Source organism: Anticarsia gemmatalis, chromosome 5 (genome assembly GCF_050436995.1).
Source record: "Anticarsia gemmatalis isolate Benzon Research Colony breed Stoneville strain chromosome 5, ilAntGemm2 primary, whole genome shotgun sequence".
NCBI lineage: Eukaryota > Metazoa > Arthropoda > Insecta > Lepidoptera > Erebidae > Anticarsia > Anticarsia gemmatalis.
The window spans coordinates 9,868,940-9,890,437 of record NC_134749.1 but is presented as its reverse complement, the minus strand read 5'-3'; the positions used below and the strand labels follow the sequence as shown (position 1 = coordinate 9,890,437).

The 21,498-nt window shown below is 33.8% G+C and overlaps 1 protein-coding gene across 1 annotated transcript in view; it reads right to left on the bottom strand.

Annotated features, from left to right (window-relative positions):
• Nucleotides 1-17,134, bottom strand: part of LOC142973137 (protein qui-1) — a 108,486-nt gene extending 91,352 nt beyond the window's left edge. The window contains exon 1 of the mRNA XM_076114715.1: nucleotides 16,863-17,134. The gene's annotated coding sequence lies outside the window, so the exon portion shown is untranslated. The remainder of the gene's footprint in view (nucleotides 1-16,862) is intronic.
• Between the last annotated feature and the right edge of the window lie 4,364 nt (nucleotides 17,135-21,498).

Here is a 21,498-nt window from a genome sequence, read left to right as displayed (position 1 = left end):
AGGCTGCTCGCGCAGTCAGGACCCGGCTATTTTGTATTGTATTCCAATTAGCTCTATCTTGCAGTCGTAGTTGGAAAATAAACTAAGCGATATTTTGGAAGGCTTAAACGCACGATAGCACGAAATCTAGCCTAGAATGTTAGCTTAAAATAGCCGTAAGACTCGAACCAAAATAGCAACTACAAGAGCATATTCTAAATATATTTATTTCATTCAATAACTCTCAAACTCAATGATACTTATTATTCAAGAGTTTATATTTATCTTAGACACTTGACGCTTCAATATTTCCATATAAATTAGGCTCTCAAGGAAACGTTGAACATTTTCAAGGCTTTTAAGGTATGATACATTGTGGAGTGTGTGAGCAAATTTTGGTAAAGAGTTCGTGTAATGTTTACTTTTTATCAAGGTAGGACTTATTGACACAGTTTTATAAACACTTGTTCAGAAACTTATTAAAAATAAGGGTTAGTCTAGGGTTATACATAAATATGCTATTACTATTGATTCATATTTTGTTCCTTAGATAAGTAGATAACCAACTAAATTGCAAATCATTGCCTGGAAATAATTTACAATCATTAATTTGTCAATTTCTGAATCGAATAGAATTTTAGGATCCCTTTGTATATTGATTTGGACTTTGGCATGTCAAATGTTTTTTTTTCAGATAAATGCAACACTACAGTCAACAGAAATTGTACCTTGACCTTATTTAAATCACAAATAAATACAACATATCTAAGGCGTCCCATCAAACAAGAACGACATCCATTACTGAATCTATTACGAAGCTTACATGGAACTTCATAGAGAAACGTGCGACGTATACATTCATATGCAAATTATCTTACCTATCTCCTATACCGTGATCTGTGCCATTCAAACTCGAACTGATGAACTCGAAACCTTAGATTAGATTCAATGAATAGATTTACAGATATAGATTGAATGTCATAACAGAGAAATAAATAGGGCTCATTTTTTACTTAAAGGGGATAAAAAGACTGCTGTTTTGAGTGTGCTAGATTGAATAGAAATGAGGAATTTGTATTTACTTTTAGTATATACAAAAATGTGAAGTTATTACGTAACCTAAGTTATGATAGGCTGATAGGTAATGCTACTGATAAATATAACCATACTTTTGCAGAGGCGACAATTTTGTGGCGTTCCTTGGCTACCAACATCACACGAGAATAAGGCATTATTATTGTTATCGTACTAAAATTCTAAAGGAATAATTTGGTTCTTAACTTTTACGGAATTAACCATTTCCTAGAACCATTTTCAAAAGCGATTACCAAGGAGTTAGCGCGAAACTTTTTACCGTCAAAGTGACGTCACTAACCACTTGCTCGACTTGAAACCTGCATTATCGGAATAATTAATCTTTTAACTTGAAAGCAATAACATTAGCGAAACGGGAGCACTGCTGGCAAACGGTTTAATGCTTCGTTCAAAAGCTTTGGGAAGCGAATCGATTGGAGTCCTCATTTTACGTGATAACGTTACAGGCTTAGCTGGGATATGCTCACAAGCTGCTTTAGAAACAGATGCCACTGAGGACTATACGATTAGTTCGGGATTTTACTGCAAATGAGCTGAGGTACGTGTGACAATCACCTATTTGAAAAAAAACAACACCTTTTACTAATTTCTATATTATTCTTCGGGAAATTTGCATGATTGAAAACAAAAAATATTTTAACGGATACTTGCAATGATTCAGTTATAAAAATAATAGAAATTTACTTCACTACGAAGTAAATTTCTATTATTTTTTATAATAAAGATAGCTTTAACAGTGTTAACGAAAGAAAGAATTTGAAATGAAAATACGACTTTCGGCGATCCATCATAAATGTCAATGACCGTAGAGTTTATCTAAGTGACATGATCCATAACTAATAAGCTCGTGTATCGAGATGAAATGGCAGAGGGTAGGACCTATAGTTCGGAGAACCCGACGATGGGTACAAAAGGTTATTAAGTGTCACCTACTGACCGGAAAGCGCAGGTCTCTCCGCTAGACAGACTGGAACATATTGACTGGTTATTGGAAAATGACTAAGCGCTGGTTTTTATCGAGTTTGCTGTCAACAATGTTTGTATGAAAAATGAGTAAATGGTTGTAGTTAATCTGAAAAATAACCCTTTTATTCATAAACTCACTATAAACCTATTTTATTTAAAAAAATATTATCATATGTTTTCTCTCTTTCATTTCGCTAAGGAGTGAAAGAAACAAAACTCTTTATAAGCCTTTTATAACTTCATATATTTTTATGAATAACAGGGTAATAGTTTAGTGTTTGTTGTCAATCGTTTGGTATGAATTAGATTGTCTACTGAAAGTCCGTAATGTAAATTTTGATTACGTTTTAAGTCTTGCTGGAAAGTAGCATACTGAGATGTTCACGTTTATCATAAGAATGTACACGACAAGCAATCATAAGCATATAATGCAAAAGACTATTTTGCCGTTTTTCGCTTGCCGGACTTACAATCACTAATTAGGAAGTGACATGGCAAAATTTTTATAATAACAAAATAAATTGACTTGCGCAGTTTATCTGGGTTTGTACACAAGTAGTTTAATACAACAGCACAAAACGCTGTACACAGCTTGTAGCGAACAAGCTGTCTGCATTCCTTAGCAATTTCACTAAACCTTTAATACCGTCAGGCTCAAAAGTCCTAGAACTAAAATTAGTTCTCTTGCAGGTTATATGCAGGATGGTGATACTCCCAACATAAAGTTGGACGGCTCGCCGGCTTCATTTGAACACAAAGTTTGAGACTGGACAGTTGGCTGCTATTGGACAGTGTTACATAATGTACAGAGGTGGCATGACAACGTTCGTGTAATATTTGAAACGCTATAGTCTTATAACTTAGAGATCAATGCAAAGGTTGCGACTTGCGGATACAGCGGTATACAATATTTAGAATTTAGAACATCAGTAACTCGCAGACTTATGCAGCCAATGGTGATGGTCTATTTAATATATTTTTATGGAAATAAGAATTATTATATTAACTAGAAAATCGTGCATGCCAAGGCTAAACTAAGTTGTTGGACTATATGAAATTATATATGAGAAGTTTTGCTCTCTCAGCTTCCAAGGACTTGTTCATGTTTTTGCGGTATTATTACGATTTTACACGTGTATGGTGATTCGCTTTTTCATACCTTTTCGTTTACCTAAATCACGGCTCAGCTCTAACAAAATAGTGATAAAAATAACGCTGTAATACTTTAGCTTTACTTCACGATTCCGCTATAAATCTCAACAGTCCAGTAGTTTGAACATAATTTCGTATTTCAATGAGACTATAAATCGGTTCTACTGAGGAACTTTTCAATAAACTTCCTTTTATAACATTTGTCAGGGTAATATATTTCCAGAATTGGTAAATAATTTTCACATACACATATAAGTAACAGAATACGGATTGAATCAATTGTTTGAGGTTAATAACTATTATATAATAAACTAGACTTTACCAAACAGTCTTCGTACGTGGTACAGTGATTAAGCTGATAGTCAGCCTACTATTACTACTTCGGGAGGTCTTGGGTTCAACTTATTTTAGGTGTGGTTGTACTTTGTACGCAATGTTAGTATGCTAAAAAGGTTCAGCGACGCAAAAGCAATTCTTAGAGTGGGTGTCGTCTTTTTAAAAAGAATAAAACCTTTGTCTAGTGTTGTTTTGATTACAAATTATCAAGAGCTTTATATGCTCTCTTTCTTCTGTTATCAAATTGGCACCAAATTTTCTAAAGTCTACGATACTTGATAGTTTCCCACCTAGTGTGAGGCAATCTGTTAATCGCGTCTCACTAGCGATGGGAGAATCCAATTTATTAGTGAGGCCGCATGCCGTAATCTTATGATACCTGATCTCGCATCATGTTACCGCCATAATGTGCTTTAAATGACATTACCGGTTCATTACTAAAGCCACTTTAATCTAGTGTGATGTACTCACAAAGGAAATAATCAACGAATTTAAACTATCGTAACTCATAATTCGAATTAAAATGATTAAATCGGTTGAAACGTCGAGTTCGAAAAAAGTTACCAGTAACTTAAATATATGGATTGCGTATAAGACCCGTTCACAATAAATTGTATAGAAATGGTTGTTATAGATTTACATGACTTATAACGTACCTATTCAGTTTTTTTTAACTTATTACTGTTCTACATACTACTGAGAAAAGATCACGTTCCCGAAAAAGGGATGGTTAGGTCTTGAGTCTTTAAATAATTGTTTTAAAATTTTATAGAAACACTTTACATCGAGGTATATCTGGTATTTGATATCAAGCAACATGTCCTTATCATTCACTAGTACTATCAAGCATGAAAATGAATAAAACCAAAAAAAGTAGGACGGACAATTTTCCACACAAAAATGTTGATAGCCAGATCGTCTTTCAAGAAAATGCGATATTGCAATTCGTATTTCATGAGACGGCGACATCGACATCTACTTGACCTATTTTAATTATAGAAACTCATATTTTTTGTACTATATTAATCATTTTCTATATTCAAGCATTTCAATAACGATGCAGTTCGATAGCCCCGAATATACTACAAATGTTATAAATATGAAAGTATATGAGGATTTATGTAAATTTGTATGTTTGTTACATTTTAAGTGGAAACTACCGAACAGATTTTTGTGGTATTTTATCTCAGAAAACATTTTTCTGCCGAACGAAGTCTTGGGCAGTAGTTAGTCTGTAAATCATCAAGTCAGTCGGTTCTAAATCAAACAGAATGTGTGTGAAAGTCAGATATGGTTTTCATCTTTCGGCAATAGTAATTAATTTAATCCGCCATTATGAAATAGGGCAACAGAATTAATAAAACACATTTATATTTGTTTTATAAAGTGACAGTTAATATGATATCATTTTTTAAATATGACAGTCGTTTAAAATATTGTGTTGCAAGCTCATTTAAATAACATAGGTGACACACGATGTTATTTATTTTGATATTAAATGCTTTTATGTTTTGACACGAAATATCAAAACTATTCTTAATTTAAATAGTGTATGTATGTAAACACTAAGGTCACTTAGAATGTCTTTCAGTTTCAGCTGAATAATATTATTTTGGCAGCTTTATGATAAATGAGATATCACAATCGTGTGTAATGTATGTGTGGAATAATTTTTAACTCACTTCAAAATAGGAGGAGGTTCTCAATTCAACTACTTTGTGTGTTACCGCATATCTCCGGTTTTTTAAGTGTTTAATATGTCAGATCTTCCAAAATAATATGTGTAGTAAATATAGTACCCAATTTATCTGAAAATAAATAAATCGCCCTATACTAGTTTATAAGAAATAGTTTAAATTAAATCTGACCTGTGAGAGATCAAACTTCCATCAACATGCAAGTAAAACTTTTAAGTTCAGGAGTCATGCAGGTAAGTATTAGCAAAAAACTTGTTTGTATTTCTTAGTAGCACACAGCACTAACACAACCATAGTCTGACAACTTAGTAGGGAGACTTATAATGCACGATTTAGGTATCGAGTATATTATTAAGATTTTCAAAGAAAAAAATTGCTGTGCAACACGAAACTTTAGGGCGATTCTCTACCAGTATCGACTTTTGACAACCGGCTAGCTATCGAAAAATTTTGTATGAAATTCGAATCGGCGCCTCTAGTGGGACCCGTAGGAACTTTTTTGCTGTACGTTTTAAATGTCAAACTCTCGGTTACCTACTCGATATTACCGACCGTAGAGAATCGCGCTTCTGAACACCACATAAGTCTGCGACTAAATGACGATCTAAATTCTAAATTGTATATGACTCCGACACCCGCACACCTTGTATACAAGGCTCTAGATTGAGTTGTTGGACTATAAGCTAATGTCTATGTAAAAAGCATAGCGTGCCTGTAGCTTATTTACGTAGCAACGTTGCAAGGAAATTAGTGGGAAAATTGCAAGAATGCCACTGCAATTTTTTAACACAATTCCATTATACCGAGCTATGTTTTGTTTTGAAAATGTTTCAGAATTTACATTCTACACGATGGTTAAAGAAAATACGATAGATTGCACTTACTAAATTTTGAAATTTGAATATCTCCACCAGTCACAAACCTTGTACACAAGGATTGTGTGAAAATTGTTGGCTTATGACATTAACAAAATGCGAACCAGTTTTTTTACGTTTCGTTCCGTTGATGTTTTACAGTAGAGCTTTGTGGTAACATTTCCCCGAATCGTGTCTATGTTCTCAAAGCCATATTATGTCCATATTTGCTATATAAATAGAAACGAAACGAGACCACCGAGGCACCAGCACATTTTCTATACTTACATATTGCAAATTTAAAAATATAATCTGAGGTACTTAACGATATAGTCTAAGCTAGTTGTCATTCAGACTGATACATTTTTATAAAACAAAAGTTATCTAAGTTAAGAGTTCCTATAAAAAAGAGTTTTATGAAGCCATCAGTTAAATCTGTTCAAGTAATCGTATTTATAAATGTCTTATCATGAGTAGTAGTGACATACACAAGTAAGATAGTCGAAAGTCCATCAATCTCAAAATCACACTAACTAAAAGCATTTTCAAATCCCATATATCGATAGGCCACTAGTTCAACCTAAATACATAACGTAGTGTCAAGTTACACAGGCCGAGTGAGACGTTCGGCTTTGTGGAGCAATTGAGCATCCTCACTTACAATTGGAAATACCTTTCTGGAGCAAACATTTACATTTAGCCTACATCGGATACCGTCTACCCTGTCTTGAAACTTGCGAAGAACGTAGTGAGATTGCGAAGACTTTTGTATGGAGTGAAAGAAATTATAAATGTCTTGTAAAAATTGGGTTTTCTTCTCACGAGCAACAGCTTTTCCGAAACGGTGGTTGATAAAAAATATTTTGACGATTTCAAATACTTGTTAAAGTTTATGAAATAAAGAATATTTGACTTTGACTTTGAAAAGCGGTTTAAAGGGTATTTGGGTACCTTGATTAGTATTGTATCAATCAATTTTTCGTATAAAAGTTGATGGTTACGTCTCAATTGTTATCACTATTTGTTTGTTTGAAATACTTCTTCATATAGATAAAAGAAAGTTCTAGTAGTGTATTTTAGAGTCAATAAATTATAAGTTACGCTGATGCTTATAAACTTTCTTCTTCGTCTTTCTCTGATAAGAGATGCCAATATATCAATGTAAAAAGTACTTTCCAGTCAATTTATCACCAAATAAAACGAATATCAGACACGATCCGAACAATTTCTCTTTAATTTAAAAGTAACAACGGGTCTTAGATTTATAGTTAGCGAAGATCGTATCACGTACTGTCTCAGATCGCAACTGACAGTAACAATAAATTGTAACAACAACATTTTACAAAGGAATGCTCCAACTTCGTTTTGTATTTTGCTATCCCTAACAGTTTGTTTAGGACCGCCCAATCTCGGCTTTTGGCCCGAATCGATGGGTCAATGAAAAAAGTTCGGAGCCACGGTGAATGTAATCCCCGGGCTTTGTGAGGAGCTTTTTCAATTATTCTTAGCGATAAAACAAGTAGCTGACACTGTTACTTCAATTTAATTTGGAAGTTTTTTTAGAAAGACGACTAACTACTAACTAAAAAGTAATACTTCTCACTCTTTCTTTCTTTCTCTCTTCCATACTATGAATCACATGACGTGGTGGTGGGGTCGGTCTTCCTGATCTTTCTCCTTCATTTCGCTCTGTCCTGGACATATGCACTACAGATTCCCATCTTGTTTTGGGCCGTCTTATGCATCTACAACCGGGAAGGGAAAGCTTTAGCGCCTTGTATCTGTCTAGAATGTTACTTAATTCATCGAAATACCAATATCTTTTTAAGTGGAAAATAAAAACTTGAAATGGTTCTCAAATACTCCGCGGAGTTGAGTTTGTGTACAATAATTGCTGCGTTTTTTTTTTTAATAAATTCAAACTGCATAAAAACGTTGTCTCGTTGCGAGCGCAACGCTTTCGGTATTATGAAAAGTAAGTTTTTCTTTTTAACTACGTATACAGTACAATGAACAATTAAGGAAGAAAAAATAAAAATGAATGTTTTAATATGAACAATAAACATTTAATGGTATTTTTGTCAATATCAAGCTTTTATAACAGTAGTTAGATGAGACTAATTATTATTTACAATAACACAATGAATCTGGAACTATTGTCCTCACACAAAGTACCTGCTAAGATTTTATCTCATGAATTACAGACCTCAACATTTGTCTAAAAATAGAACATCGGGAACACCTGTGGTGTACGGATATCTCGAGAAGACAATAGGATTACAAAGATAGATGGCTGGCAACATCCATTTGTGTACCAACGTCTCGCAGCCATCATAAATCCACCCGACAACGTCTGGCGAAAACAAAAACAAACGAAGAATTATGGACTTTTGGACATTAAAACATTTTCTGATTCAAATCAGAACGAATGAACAAAACTTGAAATATTTTCAAACATTGTTTTTCATCAAAACGAAATAACTTTTAGCGAAAAACGTGTAACAATTTGATGGTATTCTGAAGTATTTGGGAATTCTGGAGTTTGTTTACAAGGTTTTCATTAACCGAAAACCTCAATTCGGACAATCATACAAGTATTTATACAGGAATTTCCCCAATATTCAAGCATAAATCTATTACTCTCCCGTCATTTCAAGATATTGATCCTTATAGTTACGGCAACAGTTGAGAAATTAATAGTACAGATATGAGGAAAATCACTATGTTTTTACGCAGCACTTAAATAGAAGCCGGAATCGTTATCTTACTCCTATTATTATGTTCGACAAGACTTGTATTATTGTATTCGAAATCTGTTGTACTGGAGTCAAGAACAATTAGTAAGGAGTCATCAAAAGCAGCCGAAATGAATTCACTTCTACTACTTGTTCACACTACTTGAATTCCGTCTTGTAAATAATAAGGTCGACAGAGAAACCGACAAGAATACCTACCTATATCTTCTATAATAAACGGGAGCTGAATAATAAAAGGTCAGGAATCAGCGAACTACGGAATTATTAATTTTCTAAGACTCTTCAAACTGAAAAGGGTCCTTGTCCTTATAGAACAAGTATTAGAAATGAGAAATTTCCCTTAAAGTGAAAAGATTTTTGCAAAAAAATTCGGTGTCCGGAGTTCCAATTAGAACGAGTACGAATAAAGCTTATTTCATATGAAAATACGTATGTTTTATCAATAAACTTGATTAGAAATATTGGTATTAGGCGGCTTAGGATGACGTAAAGTCCTTATCGGTGATGTCATTCGAAAGGTCAGGTGCGTAATACTAACAAATGACGAGCACGTATGACGGAATGAATATAAAGGAAAAAGGTTCGCAATACATGGGCAGTTAGTCCCAAAAGACCTAATTCCAGCTTTCAAAATAGGGAATTCTTGAAACTTTGCTATACAGTTTTACCTGTTTTCAGGGTATTGTAATATCCAGTAAAATTGTAATATTGTGTACACGAATAAATCATACGAAATAAATACTGTTTTATAAATATTTATTATTTCGGGGAAGCTGTGGAAATTCCTGTTCCTATTTCCATCATATTGTATGAAATATCAAAATACTTGTAAAATAAAAATATTCGTAAATATTTTACAATCATATTTTGTTCAGTGGCTCAGAATCACTAATCATGTAGCAAGTTGTGTATCCTGCTAAAAATATGTTTATTTACATAACCTAAAAAGATTAAACAGCTTTCCTGTTCTAAATCTTCTGTTTGTAAATTCGGTATTGTTTTACTACCTACTACATACATTAACAGCTACTGTAGCTCGATTCACTACTAAGACTTCTATCGACTACCGACAACGGGGTAGCTATCGAGAAATTTTACATGAAAATCTGTTTAGCGCCTCTACTTGGCTGCGTAAGAAATATTTTGCACTTAGTACATTTTAAATATCAAAATCTCGATACTCGACATTACAGATTATACAGAATTGCGCTACTGCATAGCAAAGACACGACAATTTCGAGATAATGAATCGTCTGAATTTTTTCCAAATATTTCGTCAACAAGGCCTTCCTTTGCGTGGATACAATACAGAATTTAACTTGGCCCGTCATTCTTTGATCCGAGTCCAAAATTTGCAGACTCGGCTCTCTTTGAGTGAAGCTCAAAAGAATTAAGTACATTGATGAGATTGTTTGCAGAGGCCAGCGTCATGTTGGCGGAACGTGGATAAATGAATTACGTGGGTATTAATTTGTAATTGAAGAGATTGGTGATATACACTCACTGGCTCTGAGATTAAATGTTACGTGTTAAATATTTTGTATTTTTTCTTATCAAAGTCCTTGAAACTGATCTTAAAGTGGGATATCGCAAATATTTTTAATCCGTTCCATGTCCCTTGGTCTTGATTGTGATATAGACTTGTGAAGTCAATGTATTCTTGTAATTAAGTACTTTTACTAGCCGGTACTGAGTAATGTACCTATGTATTTCTTAATATACTTAATGCAATATACCATTTTTTTTTCTAATAAATTAATCTAACGGAAAAGATACTAACTCTCTTTTAGCAAATACAAATCGCGTAAGGAATCCGAAACAAAGAGTTTTCTTTTAATTAATTCTCAATATTACCTACTATCACTGTAAATAATTCGGACCAGGATCTTCCTCCTTTCAATACTTAAACTCAACAAGAAGATATAAACGGGAAGCCGGTTACGAGGTATCCGCAGTAATAATAAATTACGTACAATTCGACCACCGGTAGCCGACGTGTAAAATAAATATTCACCGGTACACACACCTATATGTTTATTGCAATGAAACACATAAAACTATGTTGAGACGGATAAGTCTTATTAAACGTTTAAATGTTTAAGCAATAAAAGTTTTGTTTTAAAACACTGTTTGTTACGATTGAATGATTTTTTTCAAAAGTAAGTTATACCATACTAGCGTCCCGCCCGCCTTAACAAGTTATTTTTCAAAAATACTTTTCAATATTTACGTATAAACTTTCCTCTTTTCAATCACTCTATCTATTTAAAATCAATATTCGCATCTTGTACTATTCAATATATTAGAATTTATACATAATTAACAGTTTTAAAGATTACAAGTACGCTCTAAAGAAATTGGTTTAATATGTTCTCATTGCTTGAAGTATTTTAAAACATTTTATAACGATAATTAAGTAGTTATCATTATAAAATGTTTTAAAATACTTTCTTAATTTTTTTTAAGCAGCGGTGAATCGTATTACATTATAACACTTTGATAAAAAAATGATATTTTGCCACATAAAGCCACGTATCCTCAATGAACATCAATCAGTTTATGGCCAGTATGAGAGGGCTAAAATGTCAAACAAAGAATAATAAAATAACCAATTATATAATTGATAGCGTAAATCTTCTTGTATATTACTTATTAGTAATCTAGCGTGAAAACTTAAAATTTATGAAGCTCTAAAGTAAAGACCACGTTTCTTTCACAATTCATAATAAACTATAAATTCATTATCGCAATATGGCTGCTATTTATTAAGCCGCCACATGTTCAATTGGCAATTTAGCGATATTTTCTCAACGTTCAGCAACAGAGCTCTTGATTACTAATAATATAATTCTTTCATCGGCTCTCTCCTAATATTTACACTACAGTTCCACTTTACCTATCATCACCTAGTTGCTTTGTTTGCAGTTTATTATTCCAATAATTCGCTTGAAATGCAAATTATTTTCTTGTATCTACTCAAACTATTTCATACGGATAAATAGAAAAGAAGACAAAAGAACATTTAGACAAACTATACTTGGGCCATTTCAAACATGCGAACTAACCTAACCTATCTACATAACCTAGATACAAAAAAACGCTATTGAATAGATAAACTACCGCTAAATTTACCTCAGAAACTGAGGGTAAGTCATGTCATTTTAACGGAGTCTCTCGCTCGCACTTACATATTGTCACATTCCTATTATTCTTTTAATTATGATGCAGTTCGCACGTTTGTAACGGCCTGACTGTAATTCCTAAATCACGCCTCAGGCACGATTTTAAAAGAAAAAAAATCTTTATCGCCAGCATCAAATCCGATTACCGGCGCGCGTTATAACCTCATAAGCTTTCTTTCAAAGCTAAATCCGGGTTTTGATTCAAAAATAAATTGATTCTAAATTCTAAACGGCCATTAATAATAAATATCTACATCGTATGCGTGTGAGCATCTGGCTTGTGACGTCATCACTTCGGTTTACTTTTCTTTGTTTATAGATAACATCGGGAACACTTCCAATTGTGTCATCTGTCATAACATTGGTCAGCTGATAAGTGTGAATTCCTAAAATTATTATTGATATTATATAAGAGTCCTTGGTTTTAGATCAATGTTATTGTTAAATGTTTTCTTTGCGAATCGATTTTTCAATAAGTTTTTCTGAAATATGTTTTTTTTATATCTTTAAAATAAATAAAATAATCTGTCAGCAGTAACTATGTCATTATAGTATCTCTATTTGAAGTTATTCTTCCGTAATTATTTAACTGGTCAGGTAGAATTTTCAATGTAAATATCTCTACAATTATATGTACATAATCTAAACTACTCTCTAGCAGCTAGATCGTTAACGTTAAGCTCTAGATGTAAATATTACAAAGAAGTTTCTACTTTTAACGCAAATTGATCGCGATATATTTTACTCATAAATTGTTTTACATTACCTAAGTTTAGAGCAAATTTGATCATTATTACAATATTTTTGAGTTTAACGGGAGTAGGTACTTCTCATAATATATTTCATTATTATGAATCATTGCATTCGTTTTATAGATGGTTGGCCGTTTAGTAGCATTTGAACCGAGTGACACTTGTGCGCAGTGCTTCGGAGGGCACGTAAAAAGTCGGTTAAGATTGTTGTCAATTATTTTTACTACAGTCAGTAAACCATGTCATAGCCTAAGGCGGCTTAAACAAAACTAACACTAGATTGACCACTAACCGAACGTTATAATAATGAATCTATTTAAATACTAATAATAAAAAGCCGAAGAGTATATTCGTTTGAGCACGCTTATTTAAGGACTACTGAGTTCTAACTGAATTAATACATATGTTTTCTTAATAGTCCATTTATTGGGGAGATAAAGGCCATGTAACATCACGCTATAACAAACAGGAGTGGAGCTGAAAACTAATCTTAACTAATAAAAAATAGTATGCCAACAAATGTAATAACGATCTAATACTTAGACGTTATTTCAATGATTCTACTTTCTTTCACATAAATTCTGACTTATATCTCTCTCATAACGTCACGCTCATAACATTATCTATTCCGCCTATTATCGTAGTTGCCAAAACTATGACGATCCATTCCCACACAGCTCATTGATTATCACATTGTACTAGGTCATTAACCTACATCGTGATACAAGTGATTCTTTTTTGTAATAACATGTTTTTTATTCTTGAACATGTAGAATACTGGTACATTTAAGTTCTATGCCTATTGTTAGTATGTAATAAATATGAATGTTTGTATGCCTGTACTCAAATACGTAAGAATAACTAAATGGGTCTGTATGCATATCATGCATCTCAGTTGACAGCTAGTATTCAATGTATAATACCTTTTACCTTAAAATGCCATTTCGGTGCAGGTTGCACTCGCCGTGGCTGACCTGCTGCTATTGTGTTAATCACTATATTCTTAGAAAGGCGACCATGTACAGCCTAGAGGCTTTCAAATAGTGGTCAACTGAGATACGTGATAGCCCTGGATGGAATGCTTAGCAGAGATTATATTGAGTCATAATATGATGCAAAAGTGTCATAGAGAGCTATAGAGAAACTGAGTCGCATTTACAAGCCAAGAGAACATTAATAAGCCTTTGATCAATAAACGTATAAAAATTCTTTAGATCACACACGACCTCGGCAATGCGTATTCTCCGAAACTATGACAATGTATTTACAAACAGTCCATTGCTTATCACATTGTAGGTCATTAACCTACTTTGTCAAACATTAAACTGTTTTTCCGTAGAACGTTCTTTCACACGTTTGCTATTAAAAACGTAGTAAAAAAATGTTTTGCATATTATTTGTTTCGAAGTCTTTTGAAATTAGGGATGATAAGTTGGGTGTGTGCAAGGGTCCCGTAGTCATGGGTACGTTGGGCACACAACCCTTCCCGCTTGGGTACCCATTCCCTTATGTCCGTAATTATTTTTAGCTTTCTGGAAATAATGGCCATTAATGTTAAAAATATGTAAATTAATTACGCTGTACTGGCATAGCGGTAATCTTTAAAAATTTTGGAAACCTGTTTTTTTAAACAATCAAAATCTGGTCGCCTACTTTGGTCGTGTGTCAATGACTAGTCCATCTGTTTAAGTACCTGACCTTGAAAATAAAGTGTCTTGTACCACCTAACTCCAAAAAAACTTGAGATAATTATCCAATAGTGTTCCAACAAAAACTCGTTGACGTGCGTCCACGATAGAGCAAAAAAATAAAGTAACTAGTCGAGATACCTACCATACATAATATCACGGTTATACCCGAAAATGTGGGCAGAGGTGTTTAAAAGTACACCAACGATTCACAGTGTTAGTCCAATTTAATAGGGGGCGAACATAATTGCCGTTTAACGGGCACGTTACCAATCCCCGGAATTAGAAAATATTCAAATAAAAATGAGAAAAGACAAATACCATTTTGCCCGACCGAGGAATCTAACAAGAGACCTCATGATCAGCAGTCGGATTTACTACCAACCAGTCTACAGAGGCAAACAAAGTCTTGTCTTATATACGTCTTTCGTTCTCATTCTTTCTAAAACGATCTCTATATCACTACGACTTGTGAAGATCTAACGCAATGACCGTATCGTTTTTACAGGACTGACCTAATTTGCTCCAGCATTGATGTTGTAACGATAGATATGTTTAATCGAAAGGTTTATAGTATCGTTGCGCCATTGTTTGCACTTTTGTGAAAAGAGTGTGGATTGGGAATACTCGAGCAAATACCTTAAAATGTTTTTTTTTGTTGGCGTGACCTTTTGTAAGTGATTAAAATAGAAAGAAAACGAAATTTTCTTTGTATTCCTGTCAACATTATATATATTAAAATAATATTAACGGTAAATCTTGCGTAATAATTACATAATAATATTCATAAAACATGGTATTTTTACGTATAATAATATGAAAATTTTAATAATAAACAATAACACAGAGAAAGTAATTAAAATGCGTGACAAGAATATTAAATAAAATTTTAATTATTATTCGCTGTCACAAGTTCCTTCGAATTTGCATTATTCTTCAATGCTTACAAAATTATAAATATTCAAAAAGACTTAAACATCGTAATTACCTTACGGTCTATCTGTCAAAACCAATCAGCCTTGCCTTTCTTCTAACTATGTTGGAGTCTACTTCCAGTCTCACCGGATACAAATGTATTTGTATTTTTCAAGAAGCGGCTGCCAATGGGACCTCCACAAGTTAAGCTAACATGGGTTATAGTTACCGCTCAATAAGACTGGTTGTCAGACTTTCAAGCTTCTGACTACTGGTAACGAGAATCAAAGATCTTTGAAAATGACAGCTGGGACCCACAATTTAACGTGCCTTCCAAAACATAGAAGAACTCGGTATGTATAAACGGCTCACCCATCCACAGAACAACCTCAGAGATCGAACCGCGCAGCTGTGTTACTTAGCCACGAACGACGGTCAACGGTCAATTTGTTCATATATACATGTTCCACGCAAGTGGACCTTCGCAAAGGTAGAAAATATTGACTAGACGATCAAATGTTGTAATTGTTGCTTTAGAACATTAGTTACATACAAAACAATTCTTATTGTTATGATAATTACACTATCAGTAAGCACATAGTAATACATTGTAAAGTAAACTACAGCTAGAACGTGCTTATCTAATCTCTTATCTTCTAAACATTAAAATAGATTAAACTTTACTATGGGACTGTACGTTATGACGTCTCATTGTTCAAAGATTGTATTATTTAGGTACTAGCTAGTTATCGGCAGTCCTTTCCATTTTAGTAACATTTGAGGCGCTAAGGCCTTGTATGATGATGTCATGAGATGCCATTATTACAATTTATTAATAATCAAGATCAAAATTGTTTTGCTGGCTAGAATATTTCCAATGGTTTATTATAGCTATTGTCTTGTAAACCAATGACTAGATACCTACTACGGACAATAGTAGAATTGGCGAATCCAAATTCTAATTCTTGAGAGTGTATTTTATTTTTCAAAATCGGATAATCAACAAGTTTTCGCAACGAGTGGTCGTTTTTTGGTTTAAAATAACCATAATCGTATCGATCTGGCATATGCTAAGCATACATTATAATTTTACCTAGCTTTGTTTAAACACATCCACTAGTATCTACTACTAGTGTTGATTACGTACTCGTAGTAACACCTACGACAGCCAACATAGGAGTCACTGCCCTCAAATATGCGGTAAACTTGTGCAGCCTTCAAATATCTTTGTTTCATTATTTTAAGACTCAAATAATAGAATAAACGTTAAGATTCTAGTACTTACTTTAATTATCAAACGGTTCTAATGTGTATTTAAGAGTAATAAAGCAAATGCGACAATCTGCTCACTATATTTCAAATAAAAACGCCTTAAAACTAAGATGTAAACGCCAACGCACATAAGTGAAACACTTATTAAAATTAAACCCCAACAAAAAGACGAATTTTACAACAAAATGTCTTCTATTATTCCGTAAAAAACCACTTACCTTAATTCAACAAAGCTCAATTATAAAACCGCCGTTAAGTCCACGAGACAGCGATCTTGAAAGTACAAATTCACGAGAAAATAAACTGAAACACGAACACTAAAAAACACAGCGAAGAGATCTGAGGTAACTTTAATTCATGCACATGAGTATTGATGATTTAATTCACGAATTGCGGGTATTTGGTTGGTTCGTTATCGCGGAGGTTCGCGGGGGACGTCGAGACGCGTTCGGTGTCGACGGCGGCTGGGCGCTGACTGCGGCGCGGGCGGAAGGTGCGGCTCTCCAAGTCTCTCCCGCCCGCCCAATGCCGCGGATACGCGATACCTCTTACTCCGCTAATTTCCTGCCTTCGTACATTCAGATTTTATGACGCCTTGTAAAATTTAAATATGAATTGGTGAATAGATTGCGCTGATTGTTCCGGAGGAATTGCGCTGTTGATTATGATACAGTTGTGAGAGACTTCGCCAAGTAATGTTTGTTTTACATTAATAATTGCGCTCCGGTTTAGGAGGCGCAATCATGGTTGCTTATTTAGGGCTGGATTCTCAAGGCTGAGAAGGTACTATTGATTTTGTTAGACTGAAATTTCTTTAGATCCCTCCATCTTTTTAATTGTAGAGCCTTGGACTTAGTGTAGTATGATTGTATAAGACGATAATTTTAATGTCTGTATTTGCTTCTGTAGTCACCTAGCAATAACATTACAAACAACTTATAAACGAGACAAAAAAAAGTTGAACAAGTTTCTCCAGTTATCTTAAATTATTACACCTTTAAACGTTTTATATTTCCTTAATTATTTCTAAACAAACTTTTTCTATTACAAAACTCGTTTGCGAGAGACCTCATCTTTTATGTGCCGCTTAACTTTTTGTTTTAAAGTATACTGGGTTGCTGACGACGAATTTCCTGTAGCGAGTTCAATAATGGCAGGATAATTTATGGATACTAATGTCAATGACTTGTCAAAACTGTGTTTCTTTATTTTATGTAAATATTTGGTCACAGTCTACCTAAATATAGAACTAATATTAAGATATTTTGTGCTCTTACTCGTACTATGGCATGCTACAAGTCCGTGCAAGATGCTATGAGTTCTGTATAGGGTCTGATATAGCAGGCATTTGAGAGTTATAGATACACAGATAATGATGACATATACGTACATAAAATCACGTCTTTTTCACATGGGGGTTGGTAGAGACCAAAGAACCACAAAACACCACCCGTAGGCCATTTGGTACGATCCTTACAGACTTCCCTTGCCTCGTTCAATTCCATACATCTTGTCATACAGGACCAATGAAAATGTCTATCTCCTGACGACCAATAATATATTAATCTAAATATGACTTTCTAATGGGAATGACCCGTAACACCCAATGCAATGATAGCAGGGTCACTTTCGACGACGATTCATCGGACTAAACGTTCCATATTTATCACATCTTTATTCGTCATAGTAATATACTTTTACCAGAGTATAAAATACCAAACGTGATATAATATACAGAGTGTTATCAAGCGGTACAAATCACAAAAAAATCATGTCATGATCGAGCATTACCATATTTGGCGCAAATATGTAACAGTCATGAGAATGATCACTTAGACGGTGCCCTAATGTGCCAAATGTGTCATATTTCACGCATAAATGGAGTAGTGAAATATAGGACAGTATACCGTGATCGTATTATCCTAAATAAATCGATTAAGCCTGTTTGTTGTTGCGTTTTAACTGCGTGAGATGCGTGATGACAAAATGGATTTTAATATGATTTATACAGACTGAGTGGATTGAATTCGTAGATGATACTACCTTGTAGTTACCTCGGTACATATAGTACTTAAAAGATAAATTATAAAAAGTGGATAGCTTTTCATTAGTCGATCCGACGATTTAAAATATTGTGAATGTTCCGATATTGTTTATGTATATATAACAATCTAGTTTCTGTATTTCAATGAACCTCAATCTCGGTTAAGTAGAACGTTATATATGTAAATACATCGCTACCAAGTAGTCCCAAGTAACTTGGCAATAAAAATAAAAAGTCCGATAAGGGTTGAACCGCAATCGGAAGTCCTTTGATTTCAAAAGCCATCGTTTTGACACGAATCTTAAAAGGTATTTTGACCCTCAAACGGACTCGATCTCGAAAAATACAATACCACGAGAGAAATTCTCGCGACCAAAGAGGTACTTTGATTCCATAGAGGACCACTATAAGTTGGCACATTAAATGTATCAATTTTATTAATAATTACTTTGAAATGTAAGCCTTAGGGGGTCAAGTCCGACTGGCTGCTAATCCCTATTCCCTTAGCATAATAAAAGTACTATTGAGGATAAAAAGTTTGACTTACTCTCCGACGCCTCCTGAATTATTTATTCAGCAAAACTCTTAAGTTTATTGGTTGAGGGAAGAATATAAATACTTGAATATTTAAATTCTGAGAGGATATTTTATCTTTATTTACTTAGGAAACTGTAGCGACTGTTGACTGAGTCACGAGATTCCTGAAGTAAATACAAACTAAAAATTAGATTCTCGCAAATATACTGTTTCCAATTCAATATTAGGTTATAATTAAGTTAGTTCTCAATTTTAAAGATTGCATAAAATAATGAATAAGTAGCGCGATTCTCTAACGCTATGTAATATAAGACCTTATTTTGTATTAAAATCGGATCAGCGCCTCTAGCGGGCGCCGTAGAAACAATTTGTGCAGGACATTTTAAATATCAAACTCTCGATACTTGATAGTACCTACTATAAAATACAGCATTAGAATTCAGTTTTATCAAAATCTGTCGTTATAATTAAGGCCCAATTTCCCATCTACAAGCATAAATGTACCTATGAAATACGGTATTAACCAAACATGTTTAAATGTAACTCGCAAGTATTAAGTTCGAGTGAAGTTAGGCTAAATCGTGCACGAGTTAGGTAGAAGTTGTAAGCCCAAGTAACCCGGATACCAGGGTGTTAGCTTGCAGAAAGCTTGACCGTGGTATTTACCACGGTGGCTTGCAAACTTGCCTAACTGTTCAATACGACTCCGCTCTTGAATAGGTATCTAGTTTAAATAGCGAGAACTACGAGCGGGTCGAGTTTGGATGCCAGTAGCCATCGACTATTTTGTTTGAAAAAACCGTCAAAGCATTAGGGATAAGGTTAATGAATAGATCAATAAGATGATCTCGAATTTCTATGATTATATTAATGTTCATTTATTTTGTTTAATGACAGTCAAAAACGGCGTCTTTAAGAGTCTTTTATTTTTAAATCGTAATCATTCTATACAAAACCGATAATAAAGAATTAATAACACTTAGTAAGGCTACTGTTATTCCTTTTTGACTGATGTAAAAGTACATTACTGAATAAATAAACATTTTAAAGTTTCAAAGAATCAAATAATTCAAGTAAAAAGTTAGATACGTTTTGCCGCTAGTCTAAAGAAGTGAATTGTGTTGTTTGTCTGAAAACAACAGATTAAGGATTAAATAAGAGGTTAGTCTTGGATTCAAAACATAAACTATTTTAGAGATTTTAAGTTTGAAAGTGCCAACACACCAATTTTAAACTATGTAAAGTTTATGATTTAGTAGGTAATATTCTACCAAGTTTTACAGGATGTATGTTCTTAGAAGGTAAACTTAAGAGCTACAAGGATTTTTAAGACAATAATATGGCGACTACATTTTCTCAAGTACCTATCACTTTTGCGTCAATTTCACGGAGTCAACTTCTACTACAGCAAATTGTAATTTCAAAAACCTCATTAAAACAGACACAAATCGTAATTCAAGTTACAATAGCTATTTCCTTAACTCTGTTTATTTATCTCCGAAATACGCCTAAAACAATCTAATTCGGGATTCCGACAAAAGTTTTCTTCTTTTGTAATTAACGACCTTCCTCAATTCCTTCTATTTAGTATTCAGATAATTAGCATTCCAAAAGATTCGATGAATAAACTTCGTACTGAGATACTGAGTAGGTAGGAGAGTGCTAAACAAAGTTATCGAACGGCCTCCCAACGCGACGTTCGTTAAGATTAACAAAGCCTGGTGTCGGCGCAGTAACGAATCAGCTCCAATCAGTGTTTTGCTCTCCACAGAGTATACTGCCGATTCATGAATACGCGGAAAAGTGACTCGTGTTCTCAGAATATTGGAAACCTTTGAACGTTGACGAAGCGACAGAGATTTTCTTTTATGTTTCACAATTACACATGTAAGTAAATTTTTGTGACTTATTGGATTATGGGGATTTTTATTTTATTCTATGGATGTTTTTGCTATTTCTTATTTAGGATGAAGTTATATAGTGAATATTTCATTGTATATCAGTAAAATTGTGAACCTAGAAGATACGGTAAAGTGTACCCAAAAATATTTATTCACCAAACGGGTTTTGGAACCAATCCACATTTTGGTCAAGCGATAAGTACAATTTTCTTTTGGGAAAGCTCGGAAGCAGGCAAAGTTCTAAGACTGCGCATTCACAAATAGATCTCAATGATAGAAGAAAGAAAGTATAACGAATTCCTGGTGATAAGTAAAATTTAAATAAATCTCTTTCAAAGTCTAGCTTTTAATTAAACGGAACACGCCTCCCGA